At 32.7% G+C, this 17,593-nt stretch overlaps 3 long non-coding RNA genes across 13 annotated transcripts; 1 reads left to right on the top strand and 2 right to left on the bottom strand.

Annotated features, from left to right (window-relative positions):
* Positions 1-3,463: 3,463 nt before the first annotated feature.
* On the bottom strand, positions 3,464-5,680 carry LOC106351895. 2 transcript variants are annotated; one of them, XR_007338938.1, is made up of 6 exons: positions 5,417-5,680; positions 4,957-5,335; positions 4,616-4,772; positions 4,309-4,548; positions 4,009-4,227; positions 3,464-3,843 (listed from the first exon to the last, which is right to left on the bottom strand). It is a non-coding gene; the product is annotated as an uncharacterized LOC106351895 (long non-coding RNA). The 2 variants fall into 2 exon arrangements; XR_007338937.1 differs by having other exon boundaries at positions 4,616-4,732; positions 5,417-5,675.
* Positions 5,681-7,183: 1,503 nt separating this feature from the next.
* Positions 7,184-9,310, top strand: LOC125607886. The gene is made up of 2 exons (XR_007338939.1): positions 7,184-8,862; positions 8,969-9,310. It is a non-coding gene; the product is annotated as an uncharacterized LOC125607886 (long non-coding RNA).
* A 2,122-nt stretch (positions 9,311-11,432) lies between these two features.
* Positions 11,433-14,286, bottom strand: LOC125607885. Of its 10 annotated transcripts, none has more exons than XR_007338935.1 (8): positions 13,889-14,273; positions 13,405-13,808; positions 12,735-13,200; positions 12,243-12,341; positions 12,051-12,152; positions 11,922-11,975; positions 11,762-11,814; positions 11,433-11,664 (listed from the first exon to the last, which is right to left on the bottom strand). It is a non-coding gene; the product is annotated as an uncharacterized LOC125607885 (long non-coding RNA). The 10 variants fall into 10 exon arrangements; XR_007338934.1 differs by having other exon boundaries at positions 12,252-12,341; positions 13,889-14,271; XR_007338933.1 differs by having other exon boundaries at positions 12,051-13,200; positions 13,405-13,572; positions 13,691-13,808; positions 13,889-14,279.
* Positions 14,287-17,593: the final 3,307 nt, after the last annotated feature.

Raw genomic sequence — 17,593 nt, 5'->3', positions numbered from 1 at the left:
GGACGAGCAAGGAATCAGATAATCATGTTAATATATGATGTTAGAAATCTGATAGAATATGAGGAAGGTTTAGTATCCATTGCTACTAAATATTTTAGAGAGATTTTTGATTCATCAAATCCAACATGAATAGCTGAATCTCTATCTAGTGTTAGCACATTTATTACTGATGCTATGAATGATGAGCTGACAAAACGAATTTCAGAGTGGGAGGTTAAGTGAGTTATATTTGCAATTCACCTAAAAAGGCACCCGGACCTTATGGTATAACGCGCTTTTTATGAAAAAATTTGGGAAAATTTCAAATGAGACCTGACCCATATGGTCAATGATTTTTTCATGGAATAAATGCACCAATACTTAATTAGACGAACATTCTTATTATCCCAAAGATTGATCAACCTCAATAAATGACACCATTTTAGACCGATCAGCATGTGCAATGTCAACTAAAAGATTATTTCAAAGCTCTTATGCTAGCATCTGAGGAAGATCATGCCTAACCTAATCTCTGAAACTCAGGTGGCCTTTGTCCCTCGGAGGCATATTACATATAATATATTGATATCTCAAGAGATATTCCATGTGTTGCGAACGAATCCAAGTCGACGTCATAAGTGAATGGTGATAAAGACATAAATGAGAAAAACATATGATAGGATGGAGTGAGATTTCATTGAGCCGGTAATGGAGAAGATAGATTTTCACATATGTGGATCGTTGAATTATGAGATGTATTAATTATGTTAAGTACCAGTGTTTTTAAATGGTCAACCCATAGGGAATATTACACTGAAGAGAGGATTATTTCAAGGAGACCCTTTGTTTTTTTAATCTTTATCTAGTGCACAGAAGAGCTCGTTAGCCTTCTAAATCATGCAGAATTTTAGGGTAAGATAATATGAATGCTTATTGCACATACTAGTCTTCCAGTGTCTCACCTACTTTTCGCAGATGAATTTTCTTTTGTAAGGCAGAGCCCCTAAAATGTGATGAACTTATAGAAGTTATCTAAACTTTTATGGCAAAGCATTGGGTCAATGCATGAATTTTTACAAATCATATTTTCTCTTGGCAAACAAATTTGTGGGACAATGAAGGAGTCGATAAAAACTGTTTTGGGTATTCATAATGAAAGGGAAATGGGCTCATATCTCAGCATACATGAGGATATCAGTGGATCAAAATGTAAGTTCTTAGCTTTCATTAAGGAAGGACTACATAATAGATTGGTTGGGTGGTCAGCGAAATGGTTGTCTAAGAATGAAAAGAAGGTCCTAATAAAATCATTTGCTTTGGCTTTATCCACTTATGTTATGCCGTGCTTTCTTCTTTCTTAGGAGATTTCTGAGAAACTAGCTAGTGCCACTGCACGATTTTGGTGGAGTTCGAAAGAAAACGTGGAATGAGATTTAAGGTAATTCATGAGTTTAATCTAGATTTTTTGGCTAAGAAACTTTAGAAATTACTTTAGTTTCTAGATGCACCCTTGACTAGGGTGTTGAGAGGAAAACACTTCAAATTCATATCGCCTTTACGAGCTAAATTGAGCGATAACCATTTTTATGCTTGGACTAGTATTGTAGCATCGAAGGCCTTCCACTCATTTGGTATTAGAAAAAATCTTCACTCTGGTTATGAGAAAAAAGGATGAGAGAATCCATGGATTCCAACGATCTCAGCTGGAATCACTTGTGGTCCAAGACTATATTACTCTAACCAAGAGTTTACTGGTAAGTCACGATAGAAAACATGATGGGTATTGCTAGATGTATACCAGACATGGTTTCTACACAATGAGATCATGGTATTGGGTGGCTCGCAATGTGATGGTAGAAGCAGTCTTAGATATATGCACAGAGCCGAGTTTACATGCGTTTCAGTCTTATGTTTGGAAAATTAAAGTGTTCCACAACATGTGTCATCTTATTTGAAAGCTGACGATTGGTCATATGGCAGTTACAGAGAACTTAACACACAGAAAAAAATGAGATGTGACAATCATTGTCCCAGATGTGAGAAAGAGGACGAGTCGATAAACCATGCAGTTTTTAAATGTCCCACGGCATTGCAAACTTGGGTTTTGTCGTCTACACCATCAAAGCCAACAGTCTTGCCTTCAACAAATGTTTATACACATATGAACTATTTGTTTTGAAGAAAAAATTACTTTCAAAACTTAGAATATAACCAAGATCCACATTAGAAGCATGCATCAAAGCCACATTTTTCTGAAAGAACTTGTTCGATTATTGAGGGAGAATGTCTTTTTCTTTCTATTTGTAATTCAGATGTTAATTTAAAGACTAACTAGATTTTGACCCGCACGCCCGTGCAGGTATATTTTTTAAAAAAAATATGATGTTATTTGATTTTTATGTCACTATTTAGGGTTGGGCAAAAAACTTGAATTCGAAGAATTGAACCGATCTCAATCCGAATAAGTAGTACTAAATCCGAACCAGAAATGATTAAATATCTGAATTATTCAAAATTTTGATATTTAAAGAACTCAAATATAATCAGAACCGAAGTATTTTGGGTATCCAAAATAGATTTATATACTTATATATATTAATTATTTTTAGATTTAATATATATAAAAACATACATAATATATATGATACTTTTAAGTTTGCTTAAATGCTTGAAAATATATACAAATAATCAAACGTAAATATCTTAAATAGTTAAAATATACTCAAAACTCCAAACATACTTAAATAATTATTTATCCTATATCCAAATATTTAAACCAAACCTACTTAAATTGATTATTCAAATCCGAACCAAATCTTCAAAGATCTAAACTGAACACGAAATCTCAAAAAGAACCGAAAACGAACCCGAACGCCCACCCTTAATCACTATTATATATATATACTAGGGTCGGACCCGTCCTACGGGCGGGTATGCAAATGAACGAAAAAATATGAATATATTTTAAATTTTAATAAATTATTAGTTTATTTTAAATTATAAATTTCACTGTTTTTACTACAAATTTTACTAATTCTTCTTAGTTTTTAGAAATTATATTTATTACTTGATAAAACAATTTATTAATAAATATAAGTGTTTCTCTTTGTTCATATTATTTGATTTTCTTGAATTTAAAATATTTTTAATACATTTCTTCTTGAATTTTTATAATTTTAAAATAAAAAATCCAATCTATTATCCTTTTTTAACAAAAAATAACCAAGTCAGATAAAATAGATATTAATTGTTACAGCTTAATATTTATAAATAACATGCTCGATTATATGTTTATGTATTATCATATTCAGGAAAAAATATTTATGTAGTTTTTATGTCACTTCAAATTCATCAACAAAAATTTAAAAATTAATGAATTCCATATTGTTTCTTTTTATTTTATCACCAAAACTCAGGCTAAACCAAAAAAATAATAGAAAACCACAACTATTTGAGGTATTGTTAGCTATAAGGATTCTTTATGTAGCATTTAATGTATTGTTAATATATATGATTCAAATGTTTACATAACTTTGAAAGAGCTTTACAAACGATTAATAAAATAACACTGTATTACTTATATTCATCTTAAATTCTTAATTTAATAAGATATTTTATTTAAAGGGAAACCTTATATAAGAAATCAATAACAAACCAACTTTTCAGAAAAATGTAAACCACATCCTTCAATAACTGATTTCGTTTAAACTAAATATTGAATCTGAGATGTGTAGCCTACTAAACCCAAATCCCCACCACTCAACCATTCACTCATAGTAAACAATATTTATGTAAAATGAGACTTGGGTTCTCAATTTCTTTTTGGAGGATGAACACCGCCACACTTATGCCACCTATTCCCTCCTGCACCAGGTTAGTTTGTAACCAAACATTACTCCAACTGTTTATATTCAAAGTTTTGAGCTTTTACAGCTCTATATTTTTAGGTTTAGTTACCTAATTAATTGATAACAAAGCAGCTGTGAGAGTCAGCAACAATTTAGTAGCCTCTAATAATCTGAAGCTTACCCATTGCGAGGTTTCTTCGAAGTGTGCACACCATCGGCCTCTGGAAACTCTTCAGGAGACAGGGATATTGTTTGGTTCGATATTTCCTCCTGGGTGGCCTTCCACCATGACATGATTACTGGGGCCGCTGTTGTTGACAACTAACAGCTTTCAAAACCTTGGGATGAATCTTTTTTCACAGCTCCAACTCATGGCATTTCATCGTCGGGTTATCATCACCTCCATGTGGAGAAGTAATGGGAAACATAAGGCATCAATCCAAGGAGTGAGGAAACGTAAGTATGAATGGAGTGTGCTTACTTGTGCATGTTGGTTGCGATCAAAAATGCGGATACGGTGAATGACTGATGCTTTGCTGAGAAATTAAATTCTGAAAGCTTCAGCTGGGGTGTTAAGTTCCTCCCTACTATATCTATGAGGCACAGTGAACATAAAAAAATCACGCTGAAGTTTCCGGGAGCGTTTCGAACATGAGATGTAGCACCACGCATTTGCTGTTTCAATGTTGTCAATTTCCAGAGTGCATAGGAACTCTGCAGCCTGCAAGTGTTTGGGTTTGTAACAGGGCAGTTGCAGAGTAAGCTGGACGTTTTAAGTTGGATCTAACCTCTGGTGGTGAAGTGATTACATAAGCATTCAATTCCGACAGTGTTAAAGATTTGATCTTCTTAACCCTTCCATATTGTATAGCAGTAGAAGCCGACCCATCTCACTCCATTGGATACTGGGAAATGCCGCGTATAAGTACAATAAATACTTTAAAACTGAAAAAACATACCGCAAGGCAAACAACTCAAACGTTATTTGTGTAAAAATCATTATGAAAATAGAAATGGGACCCTAAGATTGCATTGAGAAAAAAGTGACATTTTTGAGGGAAAAAAATATTAACAAATAAGTCAATAGCTGGAAACGAAATATAATACAACATGGAGTCGCCAGGCCTACCTCCCACTAATTTTGGATTTAAGCTCCCTGCAACGATCACCTTTCGATCCTCATCAAAGACTAATAGTTTCTCATGGAGTTGCATAGCAGCCTGTCAAAAACACTCACACAAACAATGGTGCCACTTGGTGGCAGAAAAGTTTGGAGTATAAACCTTTAAATGAGTGAAATAGTAAATGTTCTTTAGGACCTTAACAACAGTAGGAAATAGTTTGTTCTAACCTCTGAATACGTAAGCTCCCCAAAATTCACATCAAAAAATGTCAGAGCAATCGCTCTGCTTGCTCTGGCTTCCCGGAAAAAGCTCTGGTTACTGGAACTTTCTTTTATTGATTTTGGCCAAAATCCACGATGTTAAAGTACATGCTGATCATCCGGCCTTCAGTTTGCCATGATAATGAAAATAAGTTTCTGGTGTTGTTATGAGTTGAGGATGATATTCAGTGGGAAGAAAACTGACCTTTTTATAGGTGTTTATCCACCGCCTCCAGAGAGGGTTGTTAATGGCGACTTTAATGGATCCCGTAAGTTTCAGAGCAGAAGAACATTACATGAAACGACGCCAATGAAACTTGACCATGGATTCTTCGTGACGGTTCGGCTATGAAATGACGCCAATGAAACTCTACCAGGGATTCCTCATGACGATTCGACTCACACACCATCTTGGAAATCCGTTGTCAGAGATCGGAAAAAGACGACGAACCCTAGCAAATCGTGAAAAATATATTGTTCTCCTTTCAAGGCTGGCCAGCTGTGAATAAATTAGAAGAATAAGCCCATCCGAAATTATTAGCCCAAAAATTACAAAACACACGTAACAAAAAAAGTCCATCCGATGAGTTAATGAAGTGATGCGTTTCAAGCGGCTGAGACACGTGTCACGTCCAGAGCCTTCGAATTTGTGACCTGGATGCTGAGGTGGCTTCACCAGGAGAGAGATAACTCTCTTTTATATATAAAGACTAGTGGTATTCCGGCGCTACGCGCCGGGTTCGTATGTTTTATCTCTAATAAATTCAAAATTGTTTTTGATTCATTTGATAGTGGTTAGTAACAGTAATGTATTACTTTATTTTGAATTTGCTTAGGTCAAAGAAGAATAATATAAATGATTTTTACTGATCGATTCAATAAAAATATGATAAATAATTGATAGTTGCACCAAAGTAAATTGTTCAACTTAAAACATAAATTAAAGACGATGTTCCAAAAGAAAATCATGTTAATGCATGTGTATATATTGTGATTATTTTATTTAACTGAAGATAACAATTTTTTTCATCTTCTTAAAGTAGTAACAATCTTCGCATGGTTTGTCCATGTCATGGATGTGGCAATTTGTTAGAGGTTTCATTGTTGGACGCATTGGTTCAATACTTTCTTCAAAATGATATTGAATCTTGCAAGTGAATTTTTAATCATGGTCCAGTATTGCTCATACTTGAATTGATTTTTTTTCAGGATAGCTTATTATAAAATCAAAGTGTTCCTGAATAATATTAGAGGTGGATGTTAGTTCTCACAACGTACATCTAAATATTTCAATCCTCATGTGATGTGTTTTTTGGTTTGGCAACAAAAGTATAGCTGCTAATGTAGTTGAATTTGTACAGTACGCGGGAGGTACAAAGCTTGTCATTGGATTGAACATGTTAAAGCATGTCAATAATAAACCATATTCTCAAGTGTATGAAGTAGCCAAACGTTTTACTTCTCAACTCTCAAGTGTGTGCCAAGATATATTTATTTGGTTTAAAGCTTTCATGTCTATGATGTGTTTGCTTTTTATTTACTCATAAAATTTTGTCTTTGATTTTGTGAAATCTAACAATATTAAAAGGCAAATATCAAGCCTTCTGAGATGGTCCACGTCGGACTGAAAATTCAGACCAATCAAACACAAGTTTTATGACATGTCATTAGGTCAACACATTAACATACTGAACTTCAATTTTATTCGGCAAATCGATTCATTTTTCTTTCTTCTCAGTTTCTCTGCAAAACGTATTCCTAACTTTTGATTTCCTATCCAAGAGTCAGCTGATTGATTCCTCTTCCTTTCTTCTCTCCTTCTCTACAAAACCTTTACCATACCCAAGAAGTCACTTTTTTTTTAAACTTCAGGCTTGTGAACTCTTATTCTGGAAGTTTGACTTTTGTGTGGTTCTCTTAGAAATCCTATTTCTGGATTTATGATTCTGGAAATTGGAATTTTGTTTTCGTAGTTGTAAGATGGGGAAAAGATGAGAAAGCGGTTATAGGCGTTTCAGACAAAAAAAAAAAGAAACAAGAGCTAAAGAAGGAGAATCACGATAAGTTACAAAGAGATTTACAAAGAGATTTACGGCAAAGATCAAATTGATGTGCTCTCCTCTGAACTCTGATGGTATCATGGTAAAAATATTTGATTCAAAAGCACTAAAATTATAGCGTTTTGTTTTCTTTTGTCTCTAAACATGATATAAATATCTGATTTGTTCGACGTGATTTTGTGCACTTAACATCTGATTTTTTCGACGTGATTTTGTGCACTTATGATCCAGAGATAGACATAAGGCTTGCTAACAAGGTCTTGAATGGGGAAGGAAAACCCTCGAAAAACTGAAGGTTTCCGTTGGATCTCTTGCATTCTCTGAACCATTTGGTTGTTGTAAGGGAACTTATTGTTCCTCTGTGCGTTTTCTTCTTCCAAAGGGTTTTGTTTTTGTTATCATATATTTTCACTTTCAATATTGTTATCATTTTTGAGTTTTAACAGGGTAAGTATGATAATATGAAACTGAGGAGACTTCATGATAAAACCCACCGCGAGGAACATAGAAATCAGACATGGAAAAATCAAAGAAAGGACATTTGATAAAAAGTAAAACTGCTTCCCTTAATTCATCACATCTAGGATCAGACTGTTGCAATATATATCAGGATCGCGTTGCAGTGGTTATCATCTTTTATTGTTCCTGCTCATGTTTTTTTTTCTGGCCTTTTTTCTTTACAGGTAGATATTTCCATTTGAAAACTATATACTTTTAATTAGTAAACTCTAAGTATGCTTCAAGATTTTCATGTCTTTTTAGTTTCTATTCTCGAGCGTTTAACCTTTTACTAACGATCTTTTGTTGATTTTAGTGGCAGCTTCACTATGTTTCTGGAGGTAAGCACAGTTCATCATCATTCTAATGTATTTTGTCCATTTTTCCACGTCTCTAAAAGACCTAAAACTAAATCTCACTGAACCAACCTCATATCTTAACCTTTTTGGAGTTCTGTGTGATCATGATTTTGTGGTTTCTTTCTAACAGGTTAGCACATTGGGGTACTTTGCATCACATTACCGTGTTATGAGGTATGTGATATTTTTCTTTGTTCAATACTCTGTAATCTGCGGGAGTGGTTTCACTAATTCACCAACAACAAAATGCAGGAGGAAGCTTCATGGACCGGAAGGAAGCGATGACGAGGTTTATGACTTGGTAACTGCTTTGATTTTTAGGGGGTTTCAGAGGCTTACAGAAGAAACCGGTAAGGAAGGAAATTTTAAAGTAGAAGTATGTTTATCAAATGATTTCATTGGTTTGGATTTCATTAACTATCTATAGTGTATAGTCCCGGGAATAAACTACACATTCTTTTGTGGGTTTGGTGAAATGTGAAAATTATGAGTGGAGCTCAAGTTTCTGCCGTACGATGCTCTCTTTTCTATACTTTTGTACTTCTTCTATGTATCAACATGCACTTAGAATTTGCGTGTTTCATGGATTTATGCCAGATGATGTTTCTCGGTAACTCAATTTTTCTGACCACTATTCAGCTTTTGGCTTAATTGATATGGTACGTACTCTCACATAGTAATTTGTGCTTCCTCTGAGCTATAAACCATACAAGAGTATGTTGCCAGCAATCCAGGTATTCCTCCCAGTTAATGGTTTCTTCACTTCTTTAAATTTGTAGCAATCTAGAGTTGATATATTGATGGTTTTGTTTTGGTATTTGCTTGCGGCTTGAGGTGCAGTGTATGTGGAAGTTTTCAACAGAGTGATTCCATTGGCTTACAACATCATAAAGAGGAATAAAGTCGGAGAAACTAACACTTACTTGGATGGAACCTACTATTGTTTCACTTAACCAAACTTGAATCCATTACTCCAGTATAGACTGCTCTACTTCCCATAACGACGTTATCCGATTTTATTCCTTAAAGATATAGAAGTACAACTGAAAAGATGATGAACATTGCATGTGTGTATGTGACCACATTTAGGATTCTAGATGTTCCTTCCGAATTAAAGTAAATCTATCTTTATGTATGTGTCGTTGTATCATTTTTTGAATAGTGCTATGTTTTCTTTATCTACTGAGGATGAGAAACTGTAATGCAATTTTTATTATATCAGCTATTTAAAACTCTTTCGTTTGATGTGAAAAGTAAGTATGGATTTGATGATCGACTATATTAGTATATACGCATACTATAAACACATGGGGACTAATGACATGGCATAAAAGAATATGTTGATAGCTTAGCAACATTCTTGAACTCTGGGAGAGACATCTGAGAATTAGCATAGTTTAATAAGTATAAAATTGTTTTTGTTATAGCTGGATGGGTTAGATGCAACGATTTTTGAATTGTGACTTTATCATTATGCACATGTTACATTTCCTTTCTTCTTCTTTTTTTGACTAATGCAGGTCATATTTCTTGAGTCATGAGATTCTCTGTTTCTTTGAGGTTTATTTCTCTGTAAGATTCAACAAAGCTGCTCGGATTGTGGTATGCCTATCTGTGACTTTCTTTGATTCAAGAGTTTTCAATTTGAATTCCAAGTTGTGTTTCCTTCTCTCAAGGGCAGAAGCTAGGTGCTTTTTTGACATCCACCAAACCAGGAATGAAATTCTTTTATTTGTATTTGTTTTTTTTTAAGTTTAATTATATGATTGATTCTACACAAAAAAAATAAATATACATATACACAACAGACTGCCCATGAATGAAAATATTACAATTGCTAACAAAATAAAATAAATAGATATTACGTATAACTAAAATATAAATAAGCTGAGTTTTTTTTTTAAGAAAAAAATAAGTGAAGTTAAACCGTTTTTAGCGAAAACTCAAATATAAAAATATATGAGTAATGAATCACAACTAAAGTTTAATTATTTTTTCATTGAATTGCTTACCAGTCTATATATTTTCTGTTATTAACAAACAAGTTTACAATTTTGATACTTCCAAATTGTTGTGCAGGACAAAAAAAGAATAATTTAACATTTTTAATGATTTATATTTTCATAATCGTTTCACAGATATATATATATATATATATATATATATTCAATTATAAATGTCAAAATATTATAAACTTAATAAATTACGCAAATAAATCTGAGTCAGAAGATAACTGGTAGTATAAATTTATGACCCGATTTACATATATGTCAGGAAACATCAACCAAAACAATTTTTAATATTTTCTACTTCGCCAAATAGTATATAATTTTTAAAAATCGAAACGCATAATCCGTGCGTAGCACGGAAACGGACCTAGTAACTATAATGACATGTAACTCATATTTTATGCATATCATAATTATTTAATATCAACCAAACAATAATTTATAAAAATATTCCAAAACTAAAACAAAATTAAATCATGAATACTCTCAATTAATGGTACTAATAAAATATTGAGAGATGGAAATTTGTATTTTTTTTTGGATTATCGTAATGCGATTGTATTTGTGTATATTAGAGTATATGTTATTATTGGGTAATTGGGTTATATATACGTTATGTTGTGGACTTAGTGTTTTGTTTTTTCATGAACTCCGATTTGAAAATGATATTTGGTTGTTCATATGATAACCTGTGCGAGTGTATGAAATTGTAGTTATGATATTCCTCTTTTACAACTGGGACTTGTATTTAAATGCACATCTTTTCTATTTATGTTTCTGCTTTTGTTTAGCTGGCATTTGTTTCTAAATGTTTGGCTTGGTTTTACTTCGGATTATAAATTCTCTAAATATTAGTATTAGTTTTTAGTAATTTTTAAAACAATATACAACTTATAAATTTTAATAATGTATGACAATGTTTAAAATTGATATAAAAATTGGTTCAGTTTGAATATTTGTACGGAAAATCGATAAATATTTAGATATTTCAAATTAAATAGATATTTTCAATATTGTAGAGTATTTTGGATAGTGTTGACATATCAGGTCTAAAAATAAGTAAAATACTTAAAATACTTAAGTTTATATTTGTGATTCACATATTCTCAGGCACCCAAAGCATTTCGGTCCAAATTGAGTTCAATTATTATTCTTTCCAGTTTTGAAGTTTTGGATTTGTCCAATTTAAATTGGGGTATTGTTCTGGGTTAGGTTATGTTTCGTTTTTTTGGACCTGAATATTTTGCTCCGTCCTAGTTCTTTTATGTGTAGTGAATATAGAAACACTTTCTCAGTTTTCAGAACCAAAAAAGAAACTTTCTCCGTAAATCCTTTTGTTTTAGATAATAAGTTACACTATTTTAGTGCTCACTTAGATATAAATATTGTTGATATTGGTGTAACCGTAAATATCTGGGACACTACTACTCCAGAAACGTTGAAGATTTAAGCAAACATTACTTGAGGGAATTAGTAAGCGATTAAAGCCCCTCCAACCATGCCTCTTCAGTTGGGATACCTATAACACTGCACACATTAAAGAGACATATTGCTGGCTTATTCTTACTTCTGAAATACTATTTCATAAGGTATATTGCTCATAAACAAAATATTTGACTAAGACCTAGCTCCAGGAAAGAGAGGGCGAAGAGACAACATCTTAGGCAGAATAGCGCCCTTAGCCCACATATCGAAACACAATAAAAATGAGACCATTGTTAAGACATGGACCAATAATACCATATTGAAAGACATCTTTTTATTGGAATTTTGAGAACACTAACCAAATTTTGACGTGTACACATATGACTCTAGTTGGTACTTTAGGTTCCTTGTACCTATTAGAAATTTAGAGCAATCGCAATCAGCACATGTATCATCTAACTACAAATAGAATGACTGTAAGGACTCACCAGCGTGTCGAGACATACACTGTGTACGGTGGACTCGAATTGACCTCTCGGCCTGGCCAATATCAGTCATCTTAATGACATCTTTAGAGACTAACAGATTTTCTGCATCGGAGAAAAAAACATACACATGATTCATTGACAGAATATTTAAATATGACTGCTAAAAAAACTTGGAAACTGAATCAAAAATACACATCACACGTGTGCAGCTGGCCTTAGATCACTGTGGAAGTATCCACGCTGATGCATGCAAGAGAGACACTTGAAAGCACCAATTTCGGACATCAGATTCTGCAAGATGATTAATAGAATCATTCATAAGATACGGAACCTTTCACTTCCCTCAGATTAATACAGTCACTTCCCTCAGATTAATACAGTCTTCCCAAGAGATATACATTCTTATTGTTCATTATTTTACACTGCAACATGTCATGAAAACTTTAGTACCCTAAAATCAAATACAAATAGTGTAGAAGACTTGATCTCTCGTGAAAAACAACTCAGAACTTCACCAGTCAGTTTATTGACAGCTCGCCAAACATTCCCAAAAGTTGCATCACCAACTTCTTTGACTAAATTATACCAAGAGTTGCATATGGCATACAAAAGAAGAAGCTAACATGAACTATATAAATCAAGGGGTATGGAGCTAAAGATAAGATTTAAGAAATTCAAACCTACCTCTCCATCGCCTCTACAGTAAAGCAAAGATTCTCCTTTAGTTTTTGTCCGTAATGTACATAACTTCAGTTTCCAGTTGTTTGTATGATAGAAAACTCAAAGTTTATCCCGCTGGGTAGACATGCAATTATTTACTTTGAAAATCAATCGATTGACCAGCAAGACAAAATAAAGACACCAAGAGAAGAAGGCAAAACATATTGAGGACTGGAAGACGCAATAAACCAATATGAAGGAACGTTATGGGTTAGAAACCCACGCTTCACTCAAGGGGTTTGGAGACTCTAGGAAAAGATTATCAAAGCTACATGACAAAACTTAGAAAGACGCTTGGACATCCTTTATTAGTCAGCTCCCATAAGAACCAGCATGGTACAGGGATTAAAACAATCTTTTTACTGTAAGGACCAGGTTTAGATGATCCTTCAAAACTATGCGAAGAAAGGATAACTTGCTGAGATCATCCCTGTAAAATACAAAGATGCCACACCAACAATCATGTTCAAAGAGTATGACGTAAAAGAACAACCAGGAGCTAAATACGATTCCCATAAAATCTATAATCTACTATTCCTTTTACGATGTTAACCCTACTGTCATCATGGTATTTTTGTGTGCTATTTACGATGATTCTATACAGTTGTACGAAGGCTGCCAAATGAAAACAGACCTCGCAAAATTGTGATCGTGGTAGCCAAGAGCATGAGTTGGTCTTAATTGCGAAACCGAAAGCTCTCCCTCGGGATGCGGTGGATAGATTCGGCTAAGTCAACGAACACTGTTTGATCCGTGTACCTAATAGCAACAGTGGCGTCACCAAATAAAAAAATTTGGGTTGCTGCTTGTAGCACCAAACACATTTAGTTCATAAAGACCGGTGAACATTGATTGATGAGGGGAAGTGAAATAAGATAACAACGAATTGAAAAAGTTGATGAATTAATAAACGAACGTACATTCCAATCGATGAGTACCGTATCAACGCCTATCCGCTCACCGGCTTTCTTAACATTATTGGCCCAGAGACAGAGCATTGTTTTCAAGACAATCAATCTCCCTACAACAGCCTCAACTCTGGAAAAAAAGTGTGGAAGATACATGATCAGACAGTTTATTAGATAACAACGTAAGCGAAGTTAAAGATTTGCATCAACCTCTCAGAGGGTCTCTATGTACACACGGAATGAAGTTGCAAAACCAGTAATTTAAGATACATTGAGGAGGAAGTATTGGGATTCCTTGTTGATTGAAATTAATACAGACCGTTACGTGGTTGAAGATGGCGAAGAGAAAGGGGTAGGACAAAAAAGAAGCAGCAGCTCCGATGGAGAGCCCTAGGTCAGAGGATGGTGGTTTGATAATGGGCCACTGTTCAGTCCAAGCAAAAATGATAACAATTTTTTCTTAAGCCCAATAAATATCAGGAGCCCAGATCATTTATTTGGTTGATTAAATCGTTGACGAAAGTTGATATAGAAGTGCCAGGTGTCACAAATTGCTCTATGCTCTTTTGCTGAAGTGGCTTTCTAAGGTGAGAGAAAACCCTATATTATTATTATTATATATATACTAGATTTTGACCCGCCCTGAGAGGGCGGGTATAGTTTTTGTTTTACATATTTTTTTAGAAATCTAATTTTTAAATTTGTGTTTTTCTTTGTAATTATATTTGTGTTTATTAAAAAATGAAAAAAAAAACCCCGTTTTAGTTGTTGAAAGCCAGTTGTGTTTATTAAAAAAAGCGTGACTCATGGCCTAATTGTTAAGCGAAACCTAGAAAACCTAGATTTTATATGAATTTCTATGTAAAATATTATATAGGTCTACACATGTTTATCTGAAACCAAAGAATCAAAATTAAATCAGAACCAAATTCATAAATAATCAAGAAAATCATATATCTCTCGACATAACCAATCTTCAAACCCAAATTTTAAAAATAAAAAATTATATACCTATAAATATTAATTATATTTATTTCTAATTAATCAAATATACTAAAAATACTATTTATTAACCGAATTACTCGGATACTTTTTATCCAAGACCTTAAAAAGTTATTTGAATTACCCGATATTTTTAGTCAAACAACCTGATGTATATACTAAAAACATGAATTATCCGATGTTTTTACATAACATTATGCAAAATTATCCAGAAAACTGAAATGAAGCAATGTTTTGAAACCCAGACCAGACATCGACTCGTTATGCTTACTGGGTGATTGGTCGAACCAGTTCAATCGGGTTTTTAAAAATTTATATATTTTTGTTATATTATTTATATATATATATATATATATATATATATGTATGTGTATTTGAAGATATGATCATTTTAAAAAAAATAATTAGTTTTTAGTATTATGTAACCCTTAAAGAAAAATATATTTTAAATGTAAATTATAAATAGGAACAGAAATAATATAAATGAATAAAATTATTTATGTAAAGTTATTTCTATAAATGCTATAGAAAATATAGCGTGTACGATGAAAACAAAACAACTGTGACATAAGGAATAAAATGATTTTGGTTTCCTATTACAAACTACTAAAATCAGGAACTAATCAAGTAATGTCATTTACGGTAACTATTAAGAATCAAATTTAATTATGATTGAATTGGTTGAACCGGGTTTTGTAATTAATAAACATAGGAATCAATATTATTAAATTTCAGTGGCATGGTGCAAATGTTGTTGGTTCAGTCGCTTATTTAATCATCCTTTTTGTAATGTCGTTGGTTCAGTCCCGTGTTTCTAGACAAAAGCTCGTTTTGTGTTTTTATTTAATCATCATCTTTTTTTAATGAGTGGCATAATTGTAATTTTTTCATCATCTTTCCCATAACTTTTTTATAGGGTTTCGACTCTAAATTTATTTTCATGGCGGCCATCAACTATTTTCCTGTAAATTATCAAATTGTTGTGTGCTTACGTATTAATTATGTCTCAAATACATAGATCTGACATAAAATATCAGTTTAAAACATTCTAAACTCAAAAAAAAAAAGGAATTGCGACCTCCGATTTGCTCGCTGCCTATGACGAAATCGCCATGCCAATCACCACCCAATGTCTCGCAGGCGCTTAATCGGAAGCCTTACCCGCGTTTTTGAACATGGCCTTTGTCTTCATTTGTTGTAGTCTGAGACCAGTAAGTGAAATAAAGGAAAGCAGCTACAAAGTGATTTCAGAAACCACAAATAGATCGATTGTAGCTTGTACTCTGTATTTGTGTTTGAGTTATGTATTTGTTTATTACTGAGAAACTAATTGATGATCATAAAAAGCGCTTTCAAAGAAAACTTCATAACTGCTTCTGGTAGAGAAAATTATAACGTGGCTAGTGTTTTAATATAATTAGATGCAGTTATTTAAAAATCAGTTATTTTTAATTGGACATAACTTTTTATCAATGGGTCATACTGCTGTTTTAATAGAATAGATACTAGTGGTCTTCCGGCGCTACGCGCCGGATTTGTATGTTTTAGTAACAATATGAAAACCCTATTATTTCATCCTTTTAAAATAGTAACAATTTTCGCATACTTTATCTATGACAAAGACGTGGCAGTTTGTTGGGGACTTCGTTGTGATTGTATTGGTTAAATACTTTGTTTTCAAATCTTTAGTGAATTCTTAATCATGTTTCACATTGATTGGATTTGAATTGACTATTTTTCCAGGACAACTTATTCAAAAACTATTTACCTCTTCAAAATTGCTTAGCATAACATTAATATACCATAAAGATACGTAATTTTGTCATAGTTCCCATATGCAGATTGACTAAGATGGTCGAGTCATTTGCTAGGTTTATGGTGGAAAAAGTACTGATTTAACCCCTCAATGAGCCTGTGAATTGTTATTATCCAAACATTGTTTCATTAACTGAATGTGTTGATTCATCATCATGAGTGATTCCGCTGCAAAATATCATAGTCTAAGGTTTTTGAAATGGATGCATGGTTTGTGGCTGAAGAGCTTTCATCATAGCTGTCAATGCTTTCCTCTTGTAATTGTTGACTAAAATATCTGATTCCATCTTATTTGTTTTTTCTTATGTTTTGTGAATATATTGGAAAATATGTTTTCGTCTGAATCTTTCTCATTGTTGAAGATCTAATTTATATATTTTGTTAGATAGTGGGTTACGGCTATATTAATAATTGTAGTTGTTTGTTGTTTAATTTGACATTCCACTGATTTATGTGGATGCAGTTTTTTTTTAAGTGTGAAAGTATTGCTTTATGGAAGTTATAGAAACTTTTCATGTTAGACAGAAACTTATAGTTCATTTTTAGTGTTATGAGATATGTATCATGTAATTTAAATGTGTTTTAGAGACGAATTTTTAGATATTATAAAATAATAATAAAACATAAAATAATTGTAAATCTAAATCAAACAATACAATATATTATTTATACTTATAGAAACTTTATATATATAAATAATTATATGACTCTAGTGAGACGATAAATTTGCATGGGATCTTCAAAAATATATTATCTTATTATTTTATCAATTTGTGTCATATTTTGAATTGATCCAACTTAAAATCGATAAAAAGTTTTAATTTATAATGTTATTAATTTATCGAATGTAGTTGTAATCTTCTAAAAAGTGAACAAATTTGTATAACTATTTTCATGTTGGACAGTGTTGGTTTCTCACGTGTTTAATATTGTATATTGTTAATGTTCATATTACAAAACTATTTTCTTACTTCAGAAAGTGGACAAAATAGCGACTGACCAAGCATACAAATCTATTTTTTTTTTGGCATCTTGAATTTTATTATTGGGTCAAAGTTCAAAAGGGACAAAGCCCGATACAACATTGAAACAAAAGCC

The sequence above is a fragment of the Brassica napus genome, chromosome A4, assembly GCF_020379485.1.
Source record: "Brassica napus cultivar Da-Ae chromosome A4, Da-Ae, whole genome shotgun sequence".
NCBI lineage: Eukaryota > Viridiplantae > Streptophyta > Magnoliopsida > Brassicales > Brassicaceae > Brassica > Brassica napus.
The sequence above is the reverse complement of the archived record's forward strand: the minus strand, read 5'-3'. Positions and strand labels throughout refer to the sequence as shown.